Source organism: Silene latifolia, chromosome 2, assembly GCF_048544455.1.
Source record: "Silene latifolia isolate original U9 population chromosome 2, ASM4854445v1, whole genome shotgun sequence".
NCBI classification, from domain to species: domain Eukaryota; kingdom Viridiplantae; phylum Streptophyta; class Magnoliopsida; order Caryophyllales; family Caryophyllaceae; genus Silene; species Silene latifolia.
This window is the reverse complement of record NC_133527.1, coordinates 87,278,634-87,285,802: the sequence shown is the minus strand read 5'-3', so window position 1 is coordinate 87,285,802 and position 7,169 is coordinate 87,278,634. Positions and strand designations below refer to the sequence as shown.

The following is a 7,169-nucleotide window of genomic DNA, read 5'->3' as shown; positions in this document are numbered from 1 at the left end:
AACATCCGTATTTGTAAGCGGGTCCTAAGAATGCCAAGGACGTAAGATTACAGGTTTATTCTCGAACAGGAAATGTCCATGCTTCAAAACAGCTTCCTGTGCTTTCTGATTCTTAAATTTAACCAGAAACACACCAGAAGGTAAGAAGGAAATACGATCAATCCCATATTCACCCCATAACCCCTGAATAAAATCCTCAACTACTTCTCAGGAAGGATTGGCACCCAATATGAAGCATATAACAGAGTGCTTCCAAAATTCGAGTTCCTTATTAACCTCAGACTCAGTAAATTGCAGCATACCTTCAGGCTCCTCAGGAATGGTAGCCAATTTCTTCCCTTTGCCACGTTGCTGAACAATCCATTCTTCCGTCTCGTCATCTGTGATGAGGTCATCAAGGTGCAAAGGTTCGATTTCCACCGGATTAGTTCTAAGTTTGACCACTGACGAAGACGAATTCCCTGCAATAGAAAAATCCAGAGAAGAGAAACGATTTTTATTAATATTTTTATGATTTTTTGTTGAAGAAGATGAAGAACTTTATGCGCAGTCATCCCGAAATTCTAGGGTTACTGAAAACGATGATTCTATTTTTAAGAGCTTTTCAGGTGTTTCTCTTTCTATCTCTAGCATCTTTCCTTATGTACACTGTGTAAGCTCAAAACCGTTGTTACATGTGATCATCATGATCGACAATTGTGATCGCATTATTGTCGGAGGACACATATTCCAACACATTTTGCATGAGTGTCATCAATTCACCCATCGATGGGGCTTTTGGATCTTCGGGAGTGAATGGTACATGTGTTGTGGGGTACGGTGGAATGGGTATATAAGATGGTTGTTGGTGTGGTGCATCACCCCGTTCCGGCATTTGAGGAGGTTGTTGGCATACTTCCTCTCTCGGTGGGTGGCAATCGTAGATCTCAATGGGTAGAAGGTAGCTTGGCCTTTGGAAGTATCGGCTCAAGCGGGCTCGGTGGGTGGTATGTTCCACCCTAAAAGTAGAAGTGATGAGCATCCCCTAGTGAACCATCCTACATTCCCAGAGTCATTGTATGTAAACCACCGTTGATGGTAGAATATGGCATGTTCATCAATCAAAGTACTTCCTTTGAGCTTAGCATATCTCCCATCAATGTTGAACCCGGGGCAAAGTTCATTGGCCAAAATTGTTACTAGGCCTCTCATCACAAAGGTTATGATTTGAGAAATCCCCTTTCTAAAATCATTAAATCTTTTAAGTATCTCAAGGGGTGTGTTGAAGTTGAAGGGCCTTGTCCCTTGCACATTCAAGTAAGACTCTAGAAAACTCAAGTCAAGAAGGGTGCATTTGTCTAGTTATACCCTTCCAAGAATAGTCCCGGCCCCGAATTATTCGCTAATCCTAATCACCGGATGTTGGATAGCAAAAGTATAAAATTGTTTGAAAGAACTAAATTCTCTCCCGGAGATAGCCCTCCAAAGGTGGTTAATAATAAGGTCGGGGGGCTTGTCGGTGTCATTCTTTGGCACCTCAAGACCAAAGATCCCCGCAAATTTGTCTAAGGCCAACCTATGGTCCATATTGAAAAGACGGAATTCCATACCGACATCTTTTTGTCGATTAGTGACAACACGGAGGCTACACAAAAACTCTAGTGTGAGGCTCAAGTAAGTGTCCTCACGAGCATAAAACCTCTTCTCATGACCCAACCCATTGAAGAACAACGCCGTTTGATGCCTTATACCGAGTATTTCTAACACATCAAGATCGATGAATTGAGTAGGTTCATAAGCCTTACCTAGAAATTGGTCAAATCGTTGACAGTGTTCATCTTTGATGAAATGAACTTCCGTAAAATGCTCAAGTTGTTCAACATCCGGTGTCATCTCATTTTCTTGGCCCCTTGCCTCTCGTGAGGTGGTTGAAGTAGCACTTTTTCGGCGTTTGGGTACCACCTAAGCGGTGTTCTTGCTTTTGCTCCTTAGAAACATTCTTGCTTGACGTGGTTAGTAGGGATTTTGATCAAAAACCTTGGATTGATGATTTTTTGATGGGGTTTTTTTGATGGAGATTATAAAGAAGATGGTGAGATGTGGTTGTAATAGTGATAAGATAAGAGAATAGGGATGGTGGGGGGCGGATATATCAAAGAAACAAGATGGCCCTACGTTTTCTTCCTGTGACCCGGGCGTCTTGGTATCAGCTCGAGCGTCCCTCTCTTTGGGACGGGCGTCCTGAAGATGAGACGGGCATTTTTTTTGACAGGACCACTTCCCTTGTTTCTCCAGCTGTGGGTCGAGCGTCCTCTGAAGGGGACGGGCGTCCTGTCTTTGTTCTTGTCGAATTTAAGGCTTTAAGTAAAGCCTTTACCCAGCACCCTTTGTGATCCCTTCTTATCATCGTGTCATTTCCTCAAAATTGGCATAAAGAGTAGATAAGAACTCTCCCTCACAACTCTCATGTAAAGACTAAACGATATATGTAACTAATGTAAAATGCAACTTATTATGATACAATGTAAAGTTTGGAAAGAGTATATTACAAATGGTGGTTTGAGATAGGACTCCACCAGACTAAGTTGAAGTGATAAACTACATTATCCATAGAGCTCAATGCTCTCAATAGTTGATCAAAAACTTGTGAATGGTCCTCAAGTAAGCATGAGTAAGTTTTGAACCCTTTCAAAATAGAGTTGGGCCAATCTATGAAGGACCTCTCTTTGAACTCCTTCCCCTTCTCCTTTTCTTTTTCATGATGGCCTTCTTGGCTCTTGTAACTAGCAAACTCGAGATTGTTGGCATAGGGGGTTTTCCGGTTGCTCCTTTTTCTTCCAAAGTTGATGACGAAAACACTTGGAATAATCCACCCTTCAAGGATAGAAGGTGAACTTTCATGGAATTCACTACTACAAAACTCGTTATTGACATCAGTCGATGGACATCAGATTATCTGGAAAATCGATGTACATAACATGCACATCGGTTGTTTGCAAAAACCTGATGTGCATATAATTATATGTACATCGGTTGTGTTAAAAAACACATGTCCATTATTTCTGATTTTAAAGGACATGTGATATTTAATAAAACCCATGTCTATATAAAAGTCATGGACATGGAACATTGCATTTAACCAATTTGCATCTAAAATGAAAATTATAGGCGACAAAAATATTTGCCTCACCGCCATCACTTATAATTTTGACAACATACATTCTTCCCAAAATCCTCTCCCTCTCCCTCACTCTCACTCCCAAACCCTAACCCCCAAAACCCCGTACTCACTCTCCCTCGCTGCACATCAATCGCCACTCCATACGCACTCCTAACACAATCGGCGCCGCCTACCCTCGGTTGCTCCTCCTCCTAGCCAATTGTTCGATGATAGGTACACAGTTTTCATCAATTTCGTTTTAAATTTTTTAGGGTTTATGTCTGGTTCGATCTACTTTTAATTAGGTTGTTGTATGATATTGTTTGGTTTTCTTAATGATACATATAATTTTAGTGTTGTTTTGTCTGAAGTATCGGATTTTAAATGGTTAGATACATGCTAATTAGGGTCGATCAATTTAAGGGTTTTGGATCAGAATTAGCTAATATGGTATTATCAATTACTTAATCATCGTTATATGATTAAGAACACGGATTATTGATAATACCATATTGTTGTTCTTTTCATTTTTAATCTCCACCCTATTCCTGCATTTTTGTGCCACATTCTCGCTGCTTTGTTTCCTTCATTTTTTTTTGTTCATTGGTTATTTATGCATTTAACAACTGTTCTTATTAATTTTAAACGGTTGGTTCCCTCCATTTTTAATTTTGATACAAGTAATAATGTAATATGATATATGATTAATTTGGGTTGATTAATCAGAAATGCAAGCTGCAAGTATCATTGCCTAGTTAGTAGTAATGAGGTCTGGAACTCTGGATTATTTATTAGGGCTTTGGCTCTAGATTTTTGACAATCTCTTTCCAGTATTGCCCCAAAGTGCGATAGTTGTTAATCGAGTGCGAGTGAGATGATTGTTGTGGCAATTTGCAATATCCGAATAATATCAACGATGTAATTGATGTGACCATAATTAGCGCATATTTAGCCCCCGAATTAGCCTTGTTCCCATGCTTTTTAGTGCATATTTGGGTCATTTCTTATCTTTAGTTCTTTGTTTTGCATATTCTTTGAGATTTTGATCCCTTGGTAGGAAAGAAGCAATAATCTTGCATTTTCATGGCAAAACGAGACTAAATTGATCGAATCCAATGACCAAGCATCAAGGAGAGACAAGATTAGAAGGTCTTTGTACATATTATAGTAGAAGAGCAATGTTGAGAAAGGATCCTTGAGTCCCCAAGGAAATCCCCAAGGAATTTATGAAGAAAAGGGGAGAAAAGAAGAAGATGTCTTGCTGAGTGACAATCCGTGTGGATTGTCACCAATCCGGCCGTCCCACAGCTGCACAATCCGTGCGGCTTTCCTCTAATCCGCTCGGATTCCACCTCCACAATCCGCCCGGATTCCCTCGAATCCGCTCGGACCCCATCGCCAGAATCCGCCCATCCTGACCTTATTCCGCCCGGATTCCAGCACAACACGATTTCCTCTTCTCCAATCTACGAAGAAAGAAGCCCTTCCTTCGAAAAATACCGGCTCCTCCTTGCTCAATCTAAAAAGTGTAATTACTAGTTTAGCCCTTAGTTAACCCTAATGCATCCTCCCTAATTTCCACTATAAATACCCCATTAGTCTAATTAGAGAAGCATGTTCTTCTTATCAATAATTAGAGTAGTTAATATCAATCAAATCTCTCTTTAGTTTTGTAATCAACAATTAATCAAGTTCTAATACAAGTTTTATTTCCTTAATCTCTCTTTTGTTCATCCTTTATTTTGGGTAATTGAAGATTATTTGGGTTATTGTTGGGAGATTGACAACCTTTCAATCAAGCATTCAAGTACTTCTTTTATCTTTGCTTTATTATTGGAATCATTAGTAGGTATAATTCTCTTAATCCCTTTTAATTATTGTTAATTACTTTCATTTATTCATCATGTTTCATATTGTTGGTATGATTGACAACCTTGCTAGCATGATCAATATGATAATGAGTGAGTAGTCTCTTAGCTAGAGTTAATGGGTGATTAGGGGAAACCAACATGGGGAATGATTCATGCTTAAATTAATATGCTTTCATGTTTTATTTGCTTGCTTGTTTTGATCTCAACTCTTGCACATGTTATGTTTGATGAAATGCTAAGCCTATGAATCCTTGCATTTACTATCATCTTCTATCTTTTAAATAAGACTTGTAAGACATAACCCAACTCGAGTCTCATTAGACCATGCATGTTGTTGAGTAGGGAAGATTAAGTCGACTTGTAGGTGTTGTACAATCTAATCGATTCGGCTCCGGGACCCAAACTTTCCTAGGATTGTAAGATATAACCCAACTCAATCCATCACAACAATAATTGCTTGCTTATAATTTGAGAACATGTTTGTATGATTAATTCCCAAGATTCCCCTATGATCCCATGACACCCTAGTGCTTTTTAATCAATTGTTTACACCCCTTTAATTCATCTTGCTTGTTTATTTTCATTGCTATTTTAGTTTAGTGACCTTCTACATCAACCCAATTTGTGACACCCCTTAGACACCACTAGTTGCAATAGAAATCTCATTTCAATACCCGTCCCTTGGGATCCGACCTTTACTTGCCTCTTTACTAATTGTAGAGTTGTTTGTGAAGTTATAAATTGTGTTTTGATTCGACCGTGACCCAACGACCACATCTTTAATTGTGAACACGAAACGGACCCGATCAAAAATGGCGCCGTTGCCGGGGACGGTGTTTGTTTGATTTAGATTTCTTTTTATTGTTATTAGTTGTGTCTTTCTTCGCCTTGGGGAAGTAAAACTCCTCAAGGTTTGTTCTAATTGTTTTCGAGTTGTTTGATATTTTGCATGTCTAGAAGGTTACAAGGTGATTTGTTACCTTTTGACCGTGAAATCGAAAGAACCTTGACGAACAATAGGAGACTTGTTAGGAGGAATTTAAGAGGTATTAGTGAGATTGTTCAACCCACTAGTGAGTTCATCAATCCTTTCGCAATAGAAGGAGAGGAGAACCCATTACACAATACCCCACAAAATCCACCTACAATGGCTAAATTTTCGTCACACTCCGTACCCACCGAGGAGAATCTACCAAATGGTACTCCTACGCCGCAACATCTAACCGGAAATTTTATTGCCAAGTCCGCCTACATCCAATTAGTTGAGTGGAGCCAATTTGAGGGGATGCCTAGTGAAGACCCTCATTCTCATATGGAAACCTTTTACGACTATTGTGATGCAATCTCTCAAACGGGCGTGACTCAAGACCAAATTAGATGGGTCTTATTTCCTTTTTCTCTAATCGGCACCGCGAAGCAATGGTTGAAGGGCCTTGATAAGGCCACCCTCGGAATAGATTCTTGGAAGAAGTTGGCTCTAGCTTTCTACAAAAAATTCTACCCACCGGAGAAGACTAACATGCTAAGAGCTCAAATCACGGGTTTTAAGCAAAGGGATGAAGAATCTTTGTATGAAGCTTGGGAGCGGTTCAAGGGAATTTGTCGCTCATGTCCTCACCATGGACTTAGCGAATGGTTTTTGGTACAACAATTTTGGAATGGTTTATATGAGGATTCTAGGAACATTCTCAACATGGGATCAAATAGAATGTTCAGCGAAGTTGATGACAATCAAACATGGAACAAGATTGAGGAAATGACGGTCCATAACTCACAATATAGTAGACCTCGCAAGGCTACTAGAGGAGGAAAGCATGAAGTAGGCTCCGTTACTCAATTGGGTGCTCAACTTAGTGCTCACATTGACACAATCAACTTGAAGTTTGAACAAGCTATGGCTAGACTTGAAGAAAACTCAAAATCATCAAAGCATCATGTTAATGCCATGACGGCATCCTCATCAATCCCAAGTGGGATATGTGAGAATTGTGGAACTTTGGGACATGACCAAGGTGAATGTAGGGGAACAAATGAACAAGTGAATGCTTTCCAAGCATACAAGAGTGGTACCCCTTATTCCAACTTTTACAATGAAAACACCAAATTCCATCCAAATCTCTCATAAAAAAGCCAAAATGTTCAAAACCCTCAAACAACAT

The 7,169-nt window shown here is 39.6% G+C and overlaps 1 non-coding gene across 1 annotated transcript; it reads right to left on the bottom strand.

The window, feature by feature from the left end:
• Window positions 1-6,529: 6,529 nt before the first annotated feature.
• Window positions 6,530-6,636, bottom strand: LOC141645588 (small nucleolar RNA R71). The gene has a single exon (XR_012545066.1). It is a non-coding gene; the product is annotated as a small nucleolar RNA R71 (small nucleolar RNA).
• Window positions 6,637-7,169: the final 533 nt, after the last annotated feature.